Here is an 11,833-nt window from a genome sequence, read left to right as displayed (position 1 = left end):
TTCTCAAGGGGCTGCCATAACTGAGGAGGCTGAAGCTGCAGGTCCTGGGGCAGCAGTGCCCTCACAGAGACTTGGGTACCCATCCCCAACCACCAAACCAGGACAGACACAACTCTGTGACCCCACACACAATCACCCAGCCTAGTGTGTCCTCCTGCCCAGGAAGATACAATCAGAGACTAAAAAGCACAAGCTCTGCCATCAGTTAACACGAGGGGAGTCCCATACACCAATCCTCAGCATCACCCAGGCCGGCTCCTTCCACAGAGGTGAGTGAAGACATAGGCAGGAGCAGTCCCACCAGCACCCCAAGGCTCCTCTGGATTCACAGAGCACCATCATGGCCCTAACAGTGTGGGTGGCAGAGCCAGCAGCCACCAAATCGACATCTAAACCCAGGAAAAGCAGCAGCTCCACAGCCAGCAGTGACTCTGCACTGGATTCGGCTCTCCAGCTCCTATTTGTCATGATCAAAGCGACCGAGGTTTAGTGCCAGCTTCACTGAGCTCAGGAGATGCTGTAAAATGGCTGAGTCAAGGGCAGGTCTGGAGCCTTTCCCTCAGTAGCTGCAGAAACACCAAAGCTAGCCCAGCACCTACAAGGGAGCAGTCCCCAGCTTCTCCAGGGCTGGGATTGCACTCCAAGCAGTTCACAATCAGACCCTGGGCACTTAATTTGGGGTAAATCAGCCTCTGTTGGACGTTTGTCCATGACTTGCGTTGGGTACATGCAAAATGACCCAAGGAGGAGTCAGACAGGGGAGACAGGAGCTGTAGAGAAAAGGGGAATTCATGGCAGAGAGATGCTCTGGGAGTGGCTCATCCTGAGGTCATACAAACATGGAATATCCTGAGCTGGAAGGGACCACAATGATCACTGAGTGCAATTCCTGTCCCTGCACAGGACAGCCCAACAATCCCACCCTGTGCTGACAGCATTGTCCAAAGACTTCTTGAGCTCTAGAAGCCGTAACCACTCCCTGGGGAGTCTGGTCAGTGCCCCACCACCCTCTGGGGAAGAACCTTTTCCTGGTTTTCCTCTTTCCATCCAGCCCAAACCTCCACAGACACAGCTCCAGCTGTTCCTGGGTCACAAGAGAGCAGAGATTGGGTCCTGGCAGCCTTCATTCCCAGCATGAGGGTGGGTGTGAGCTGTGACAGCCAAGGCACACCGTCCTGGCTCTGCCCTGTCACTCTGGCACAGCGGAATGTGCACCCAACAGGAATGGGGTTGGGATGGAAAAGAAACAGACTGAGGTGCTCAGGCCCAGAGGATGGCATGAGATTGGTCACTGGGGGATGCAGACAGTCACAGAGGGAGGATAGGATAGGATTGGAGAGGACAAGCATGATGTGGCCAGGAGATAATGGAATGGGGGGTGGTATGGGAGAAGAGCATTGGGACTGAACAAAGAGAATGGGTTTGGCTGGGATGGGATCAGGAGGGATAAAACAGAGAGGGAAGGATGGGACAGAATAAAAGAGAAGAGATGGAATGAGATGGCATGGCATGGCACAACATAGAATGAAACAGAGGGGATGGGATGGAGTGGGATGGCATGGTAAAGGCTAAAACAAAGGGGATGGGATGCATGGCATGGCATGAAAGGAGACAGGACAAAAGAAGGGATAGAATGGAATGGGATAAAATGAGGAATCAGATTGGGATGGGACAGAGTAAAACAGAAGGGAAGAGATGGATTGAGATGGCATGGCATGGCATGGCATGGCATGAAACAGAGGGGATGGGATGCAATGCAATAGGATAAAACAGGGGATGGGATGGACCCCTGATAGGATGGGCAAGGTGAAGGAGACAAGAAATCCTCCTGGGAGCCATCTTCCTGTGGCCACTGGGATGCCCAGCAGTGCCTGCTGGCTCAGGCAGGGCACAGCCCAGCCCGTGCTGTCCCAGCGTGCCCGGCCATGCCCTGGGTGCCCCGCTGGGCACAGCCTGCGGGCAGCAGCCGCGTGCGAGGCCGGCACAGGCGGCTCCGCTGTCCCGTGGTGAGGAGAATTGCTCCCTGGAGCGTGAGATCTGATTAGATTCGTGACACACCGCAGCGTGGCAACAGCAGCACGGCCAGGACCACGGTGTGTGCCCCGCGCCCGACCGGGCACAGCAGGAGGGGCACAGCAGCTCCGGGAGGGGCAGTCAGGTGTGCCCTGGGATGTGTCTGGCCTGAGACACGGGACAGGGTCAGGGCTGGCTGACATTGAGCCTGGGTGATGAGCTGGACTCTGCTGCACATCCCTGGGGCAGCCACCAGCCCTGGGGACTGCAGGGGGGATGGAGGGAGGGTCTGAGGTTCCCTCACCCTGGCGGATGTTACCCCATCCCTACCTGAGCACCACAGGAGGGGTGAAGGGAGATTTGGATCACCCCAGTGGATGATTACCCCTCTCCTAACTCCTGGTGGATGTGAAATGATGCTCTCCCAGAGCCAACCCACCAGGGCAGCAGCTCACTGAGCCTTGGAGAGCCCCAGGCAGATGGGGGTCAGGGGAGCTGCCCAGCCAGGAGAGGATGTATCTTCAAAGGCCTCTCAAGGCAACAAACAGTACCTGTTCTGCAGTTTACCCTTCACATTTGCTGCCTTGAATGGCTCCTGAGCGATGCCTGCCTCTTCATTTGAGATCTTTCAACAGCTGTCTGATAGAGAAGACCTTTATCTCGCCTCTCCCGGGCTCCCATCCAACACCGGCCTCTGGAGGTGGGGAAGGAGGGAAAAAAACCCACAATTCACTCCTGACCGAGAGTCTCACCTAATCCACCGCGTGTGGAAAATTACTGCCACCACACAGTGCCCAGCCTGGCCCCCTTCCCACCCATGCCAGCCAGGGACTGCTCCCAAGGCTTTTGTGCCTGGGTTTTTTTCTCTCCTCTTCCTGCTGGGAGAATGGGAACTTCAGCGTTTGGACAAACCCTTGAGAAAACAACTTCACACGTGCTCGGGGCACTGAGTTGGTTTTTTATTTAATTTTGTCTCATCCTGAGACGGATTTGCCTGGAATGACTGTGCAGGCTGTGAAATCCCCCCAGCCCCCCAGCACAGTGCCCAGACCAAGGGCCATTTGTGCCAGTAGCTTTGCTGGGAGCCTGTTAAGCTGTGCCAGCATTGCATGCTGTGGCACCAAGCTTTGCCCCTCCTGGCATGAACCCAGCCTGGCAGTGCCACCACGTCCCACTCAGCCCTCACAGCCACACTTCCACCCCAAAGGAGATGATGTGAAAAAGCTCTCCAGGATGGTGTTGAGCTTCAGGAGAGGTCACCTCACTCCTCTGCTCAACACAGGCACAATGAGGTGAGGAGTCACCTCTGCCACCCCAAGATATCTGCATGGGGACCTCTAGAACTGAAGTGTTGCTCCTGCACAGCCAGAGAGACAAAGCCACTGGCAAGCTTCCCCTGAGATCTGCAACATGTCCTTCAGCATCCCATCGTTCCCTGAGATCCACTGAAAGGATCAGGCACTGGAACAGGCTGAGCTGGGAAATGGTGGAGTCACCATCCTTGAATGTGTTCCAAAAATGCACAGGTGCAGCACCTGGGGACAGGGTTTGATGGTGGCCTTGACACTGCTGGGTGAATGGCTGGGCCTGATGATCCTAGAGGGCTTTTCCAACCTTAATGAATCCACGAATTCAATGTTTGGGCCCTTGCTGGCCCCAAGGAATGAAGGCACCAGGCTGTGGGTGTGCTCTCCAGAGGGGCTGTGCCATCAGCATCTCCTCTTGTCCCCAGCACCTGCAACTGCATTGGCCTATGACATACTCACCAGTCCTGGAATTGGGATTAACGACACAGAAGTGCAGAGTTTCTTCCTATCTGGGTGCTCTGGACAGAGCTTTGCCTGAAGGAGGAGGTGCACCAAGCTTCACACCCTGCTGAGTGGAAAGCAAGGATTGTTCTCCCCAGATCACAGTTGGGGAAGTTGAGTCACAAGGCAGTAAATCTCAGAGCTCAGAGAGAGGTGGTTTGGCTAATTTGTCTTGCCTGTGAATAGCAGGCAGAAGGAAACAGAAATACAGATTGTTTCCTATGGCAAACAAACCCCCAAGAGCCACACATTTCACCTCCTGTGCTCTCTTTCCACATCATCCAGTGGCCAGTTCAGACTGAGGCATTGCAACCCCTGTGCCACGTGCGACCCCAAACTCCTCCTCATCACTCTGGGATTGGCTGGATAAATCACAGGGAATTTACTTTCTTCATTCCTCAGATTATTTTGGAGCTATAAAACACTTCCAGCACAGCTGCCAAGTCCAACCTGAGTGATCTTGCCCAGGGTCAGTGAGATCTGAGCCCTGGAGACACTCGGTGACCATCAGAGGCCTGGACACTCTCTGTGGTCACTCCCTTCTGGACACACTCTGTGGTCACTCCCTTCTGGCAGAGCTGATCTCACCTCACCTGGGAGCTGGGAGGAGGAAATGGAGACACAAGGGTGCAAACCCATTCCCCAGCTGGCACAGGCCATACCTGCCTGTGCACATGCTGACTGTACAAATAAAACTGCAGCACCACTGCAGTGCTGCTGGTGCCAGGAATTTATGGTCCAACTGCACCTGAAGTCCCTGCCCAGGCCCAGGAGAGGGGAGGCAGCTGCAGCCTGGCTGCCTGGGTGGAAAGAAGAGAAAAAACCCTGCTGCTTTGGGCAAATGAAGCAGTGGGAGGTGGGGTTCATGCTCAGGTGGGTCAGTGTGCTTTGGGAAAACCAACCCCTTCCACAGAGTCCTGCCACCAGCACTGGCAGCCCTGGGGGGACATGGCACAGGACCAGCCCCACATCACCAGGGGTCAGCTGCCATCACTGGCAGGATGCTCAGAGGTCCATGGACTACCTGGAATAATCTTTTGCTAGGATGGGGTGCTGGATATGTTTTCTGAAGTGTCTTCAGGATTTAAGGGCCTGGCTCTGTGAAGGAATGGAAATTGCAGGAATGAGGTACCTAAATAAGAGCAAGGCACTTGAAAGCCACTCTGGATCAGGCTTTTAATTTACCATTTAACCATACAGTAAGAAAGCCTCTTGAAAGATAAGGGCTGTGTTGTAGAGATGCAGAAGGCATCCACCTAACCTGGTCCCCCTTTTCCATCGGTGCCAGGTGCCTGGGGAAGTGATTACAGATGTGGTTGGCATGTGTAACATTTGCTTGGCTCCCCTGATCTCCAGACATTCATGGAGCAGAGTTTTCTGAGCTAGAGAGGTGCTGCCTTTCTCCTTAAGAGCTCTCCATGGGTTTTTTCCTTGTGTCTTTGAACTCTCACACCTCCTGTAGGAAGCGGGAGCACCCGCTCCCCCTGCAGCGCGGAGCTCTCCTTGAGGATGCTCCATGGAGTAGACATCTCCTCGGGTTTCCTTTGAACGTGGCTCCTACTAAATGTGTTTCACCTAGATCCCAGTTGATATATGAGCAAAGGAGTGAACAACCACCTGTTTTCTCCCTGCTGCTCAGAAGTCTCTGCTTCCAGGAGCTGGATCTTCCACCACCAGCAAGGACGGTCCCGATGACATGGAACAAAATTACTTCACACCCCTCATCGTGGATGGCTTTGGACATTGTTTTCTTTTCCATCCCTGACCAAAACAAAGAAATGCAGGGAGAAGATTCTGTTCTGCCCCATTTGCTACCTCTCGGCAGTTCACAAGTGACCTTGGAGCTCCCCACTGTGCTGAGAGCGTCTCTGAACCTCAGTGCTGCCTCCAGAGGTGGGGAAACTGAGCCACAGGGCAATCACTAGATTTCTTCTGGTCGCCTGGTAAGAAGACAGTTAAAAAAGGCTCCCAAAAACCAGTCTGGCCAGCACCACTAGAGCATTTAAATTCTGCTTTTCCCTGGATGGATTTATCCTCACCAGCGCTGCTTGTTCTCATTACAAGCTTTTAATATCCAAAACAGCGAGAGCAGGTAAACCGAGGCACCAGAGAGGCTCCTGCAGCCTAAACAAACCCCACAGAAAGGTGGTAACACAGGTGTGGACACCCCCACACTTGAACCCTTTGTCCCTGCCCTGGCAGCACACCTGGGGACACAGGGTGGCAGTGGCTGGGCAGTGGGGACAAGGGTCGACAGTGGCTCACAGAGGGGCTGTTCCATAACCCTGGCAGGGAATCAGAGGCAGGGATGCAGAGGCAGGGGCACCACCAGCACGGGCTCCCCAGCCCCAGCCAGGCAGCTGATTAAAATGCAGTCCGGCCACCCCGGGCCTGTCCCCACCGTCTCCCGGCTTTAAATAATAGCTTAATTATCTCATTTACATTTGGCTCCTTTCAGGGAGGCACTGCAGTTGATTAACATTTTCCCTCCCGGTGTCTTGCTCTGTGTCCCTGCTCCATCCCACCCTTCCCAGGCACGGCTCCCTGCCCCAGGCACGGCTCCCTGCCCCAGCACGGCCGCCCCGCACTGCCAGGGCTCTCCAGGGCTCTGGAAACGCCGAGACCCAGCTTGCAGATGGCCACAACAGATGCAGATGCTGGAGGATGGGCATCAGCGCCCTGGCTGGGTGGGATGAAGGCTCTCCTCATCTTCTCTCGCTGTCCTGCCATTGCTTTGCTGCCGGCGCTGCCCCTGATCTCTCCCCACGTTCCCGCTTCCACCCCTCACTGGGTAGCTTTTAACTTTCTTTTTTATCTTCTCTTTTTAAATCTCCTTTGAACGCTCCAGCCAAACACTGAATTCCTTTGAAGAAGAAGAAAATGTCTCTGTGGGTTGCCCTTTCTCACCAGCTGGAGCTGAGAGAGATCCCAGGGCCCAGCCTGAGAGCCCTGTGGCTCCCCCAGCCCCAGGCACGTCCCCAAGGGTGTTCCTGGAGGAGACCAGCACTGGAGGCATCACCAGCCCTCACCTCCCACACCCTCCAAGCCCTGTCAAGCTGCCCAGAAAAGCTCCTTCATCACCTGGGGTCTCTGGGACACAAATTATTGTCCCCTGCCTCGCCGAAGGGGAGACTTTGCAACATAAATTTATGTGTAATTATCTTGCCAGGCCCCAAGGCCATGAGGCAGAGGAGGAGCCAGGAGGACGTGTGTGGACTCTGTGCTCTCCCCACCGGTCACAGCACACCCGAGCTGGGACAGGACCTCACAGACAGGGGCAGGGAGGTGATGCCACCAGAGCCCCAAGACGCTGTGCTGGGGGAGATGATGTCCTCAAGGCTCTTCATTAAACCTGCTCCTGCTGCAGGATCCCGTGGCCTGGCAGCCCTTTCCCCCTCCTCTGATCCCCCTTCCCTGGCTCCCTGCATCCCTCCCCGGGCTTGGCACAGCCGCAGCTCAGCACTGCAGACCCCACTGCTGAATCCCAACCTCCTGCGTGACTGCCAGGCATTTCCAGACCGTCCTATTGATCCCGAGGAGCTCAAATCCCCCATCCCCGGGCTCATTCAGCTGGGACAGCGCCGTCCTCTCTGCCTTTGATCCAAGCAGCCCCCGCTGCCAGCAGAGCTGGTGCTCGGTGCAGAGGTGCTCTTTTTGGAACATATATTTTTAATGGGGATTTCAGACGTGACGCAGGCACGAGGGAGCAATTCTCCCGTGCCCTGGTATTTACATATTTTCCAGCTCAGGCAGGGGAAGGTTTCACGGAGGGAGCCCGGCAAACAGGAAGGAAAGGAGCTTTGTGCTTTGTATGGCCAGGGCCCAATTACAGCCTGAAAGGCGAGGAGCCCATCCGGGTATTGCCCTCTCCTCCAGCCAGTCCTGGCTGCAATTACAGCCCTCGCCAGGCTCAGCAGGGTCTGGGAGAAAAATAGATCTCAAGAGCTTCACAAATGATCACTGGCTTGCTCTTCGGGGCGCGGGGATTTTAGGGCACCATCTGCTCGCTGCTTCCTGCCAACACAGATCCTAAAAACTCCTGGGTTTCACCTGGAAGGGAAGGAGAGCAGGGGAGAGCCCCAAAGCTCCTGCTGTGCTGGGAGTGAGGGAGGGAGGGGAGGTGATGCTGCAGGGCTGTGGCTGGTGCTGCTTCCAGAAGGGCTCAGGGTGGGCTGTGAGAGGAGATCCCACAGAGAAAAGGGGGTGAGGGGTGCAGAGGGAAGCTGGGATGAGGTTTCCCACTCCCACTGGGACTGACCCTCCCAGCCTGGGGCATGCCCAGGCACGGCTCTGCTGCTGCTGCAAGCCCGGAGCTGTGTTAGGTGATGGTGCCCTGTGTTACCAGAGGTACAGCACCCAGCCTGGCACCCCCTGGGCAGCTCACACCACCCAGCTCAGGGCACTTCTGAAGCCCACACAAGCCATTCAGGCCACCAAATGTCACCCCCAATGCTGCCCTCAAGGTGGTGCCCACCATGGGGACAAGAGCGTGTGACAGCAGAGTGGTGGCATTGCTGCCTGAGGACCTATGCTGGGAGCCAGGAAGAACAGAGTGTTGGCTCTCCAGGGAATCTGTCACTGTGGCTGGGGGACTCCCTTTAAGCTCCAGGCCACGTGCCATTGACCAAAATCTGATGGCAACAGCATTTTCCACTGTTCCAGGGCAGTTTCTGGGCAAGGATTGGGAAGACTAAGCTGCAGAGAGAGTAGGCAAAGGCAAAAAGAGCTATATGGAAAAAATAGATGGAAATATATGAGAATCATGGTGTGATTCATGGGCTGTCCTGTGCAGGGCCAGGAGATGGACTCAGTAGTCCTCATGGGTCCCTCCCAGCTCAACATATTCCATGATTCTCTGATCTTGTGCATTGTGCTAAGACCAGCAAGCTCTGGTTTTGAGCCAAACCAGCAAACGCTGAAGTGGTGCAAGTGAGTGAGCCAGGTTTGACCTTCAGGCTCTGCCAGGACTAAAGAAACGTGCAATGGGAGGGTCTGTCCCACCAAAGCGAGCTCCTGGAGAGCCACCACGCTGCTCTCAGCACATAGGAATTGTGTTTTCTTTGAAGCTCTTTCAATCTCCAAGTCCTGCCTGGCAATTATACACATTTCCAGGTCTGAATTTGCTGGCCTGTCTCTAGACATATGCTGGATGCTATGATATGGAGCAGTTGGGGCTGGGCTTGCACGCAGCAGCACCGTCTGCTTCCGAGCGCTCCCGCTGGGGCTCTCTCTGCTCCTTCAGCTCTCTCAAACCTACAGATTCGTATCTGGATGTACAGGAGGCTGGCTCTGCATCTCAGCACAGGCAGGGAAGGGGTAAACCTGAATCCAGCAGGGCAGGGACAGAGTTTGGGACAGGGTGAGCAGTTCTGTCACCACTGCAGGTCACCCAACTCTCCCATGCTTTTCCACAAAATATTCACCATAAACATCCCAACATCAATGAGGAGAACCATGACTGTTCCTGCAGTCAGGGAATGGGATGTGGCAAGCTCTGTGGGGTGCATTAAACCCAGCTCATGCCTTGCTTTTCATGGTTGTCCACACAATGAACCACCAGGCACATGTTTCCTGCTGTCCTCCCCAGCCTTGCCCAGGATTTCTGGGTATGAGAATCATTCAGAAAAATAGTGGGGCAGACCAGAAGCTGACTCTGGTTCCCATCAGTAAGTTCCAGAGTTAAAATCAAGCTGTTATCATGGCAAAGATTGTCCAAGGAAAGCAACTGCAGCCAAGGCTGCACCCCCAGACGGGGTGGGGTGATGCCAGCAGCTCCCAGCACACTCTGGATGTGAGGCCGGCTCTGCCACTCTCCTGCCTTTCCCTGCAGCTCCCAGCATACTCTGGATGTGAGGCCGGCTCTGCCACTCTCCTGCCTTTCCCTGGCACAGCACCTGGCTCTCTGCAGGATGCCCTCCATCAGGACACGTTGCAGCAAGGCTCAAGGGCAGATTTCCCTCTTTGCAGTGCACACTGAGGGTCTGGCCAGGGTGAGCACCCTCGGGCACACCCCAAAAGGCTGCATGGGCAGAATCCTCTCACTTTGACCTACAGCTCATCCTGGAAGTGGCTCCTGAGGTTCCCACTCAGCAGCCAGGCACTGAGTGTGGCTCTGGGTCATGAGCAGGGCCACAGCATGTCCTGCAGTTCCAGTGGCCAGCAGAGCACCCTGTCCCATGCCATGACCATCCCTGGGAGGGCTCAGAGGGCAGTGACAGCTGGCTGAGTGAGGAGGAAGAGCCATTCCAGAGCCACAGGCACAGAGATCCCATCCCACATGGGCCCAGTCCCTGCAGCAGGGAGGTTCTGAGGGCCAGTTTCGGGTCAGATTGGAGATGTCCCTTCCTGCCCCCTGTTTCCTCTTTGGAGAGCTCTTATTGCCATGAGGATAAGAGGAAGGACACACAGTGCCCTGGACTGGCCTGGGGTGCCCCCAGCAGCTGCCAGTGAGGCAGAGGTGGCCAAGCCTGACCCTCACCATGTTTCAGCAAGTTTGGCACCCAGTGAGGTCCCAGTCCCCAGTGGCTCCATCCCAGCTCCCAGCCAGAGCCAGCTTGACCTCCCTGTGCAGGAGGGAGACCCTGGCTGAGCGTGGTGTGCAGCCTGAGCTCTCCTGCACTTGGTCAGCTGCCTTCCCTGCAGTGTGTAGGGTGGGGGGCTGAGGTTTCCTGGCTCCTTGCTGTGTTCTGCTCCTCCTGGTTTGGCCCTGATGGAGCCACGAGGGGTGGTGATGGTTTGTGCATTACTTCTGCTGAGGTCTTGCAGCCCAGGAGACCCTGCAGTCCTCAGGCTGGAGGAATCACAGAATCACTGGGTTGGAAGAGACCTTCAAAGTCATTGAGTCCAGCCCAGCCCAAACACCTCAACTAAACCCTGGCACCCAGTACAACATCCAGGCTTTGTTAAACACACCCAGGGATGGTGACTCCACCACCTCCCTGGGCAGCCATTGCAGAACTTTATCACCTTTCTGTAAAAAACTTATTCCTGGTATCCAACCTGAATTTCACTTGGTGCAGCTTGAGGTTATGTGCTCTGGTTGTGTCAGTGCTGCTGCAGAAAGAGCCCAGTCCCAGCTGAGCACAGGCACCTTTCAGGAGCTGTGCAGAGTGATGGGGGCAGCCCTGAGTCTCCTTTTCTCCAGGCTGAGCACCCCCAGCTCCCTCAGTGGTTCCTCACAGGGTTTGTGTTCCCAGCCCCTCTGGATGTGCTCAGTGTCCCAAGGTCCTTCCCAAGCTGAGGGGCCAGAGCTGGGCACAGCACTCAGGGTGTGCCCTCACAGTGCCAGGCACAGGGGAAGGATGCCCTCCTGAAACCAGGGGTGAGAGCACAGCCTTGCCTGTGACCCTCACAGGGCTGCCAGCACTGCTGTTTAAGGGCTGAAGGAGATCCTGAATCTCAGTGGGAAATGTCACAAGTCTCTACATCAGGACTTCTCCAAGTACCATCTTCCAGGGAGTCCCAGCTGAGGGAATCCTGGACCAGGTCTCTGTCCCACTGAAACTCCTTCCCATCCCCACCACCACGAGTGGCACCATTTCTGCTGCCTCAGCCCTCCAGCCTGTGCTGGGGACCACAGGAGGATGGAGCCACCCCTGGCCCCCGGCCCCACTGCCCCTAAGCAGCCAAAGCCACATGCCTTGCTCCCAGCTGCTGGAGAACAGCCAGGAACCACTTCCAGACTGCGTCACCATATTCATGGCCTCTCCTGGGCTATATTTAGTTTTGTGACTGCAGGTTTTTCTGGACGTCGAGTTGCTAAAGAGCTGGCACTCCCCACTCAGAGCAGAGCACATCCCCAAGGGGAGCTGAGCTGGGAGAGGGGAGATGAGGTAGAAGGGGGAGCTGCACGAGCAGGATTGGAGCATCCCCCAGGTGAGGTTTGCCTTGCTGACAGGAACAAGCAGCACACAGCAATTTTAGCCCTCCCTGTCTCCTCTGCAGGGAGGAGTGTGTGGAGCTGGGCAGCCTGTGCAGAGCCAGTTTTGTTTCGCCACAGCCAGCAGATCTGG

Source organism: Zonotrichia albicollis, chromosome 15, assembly GCF_047830755.1.
Source record: "Zonotrichia albicollis isolate bZonAlb1 chromosome 15, bZonAlb1.hap1, whole genome shotgun sequence".
Taxonomy (NCBI): domain Eukaryota; kingdom Metazoa; phylum Chordata; class Aves; order Passeriformes; family Passerellidae; genus Zonotrichia; species Zonotrichia albicollis.
Note: the sequence above shows the minus strand (reverse complement) of the source record.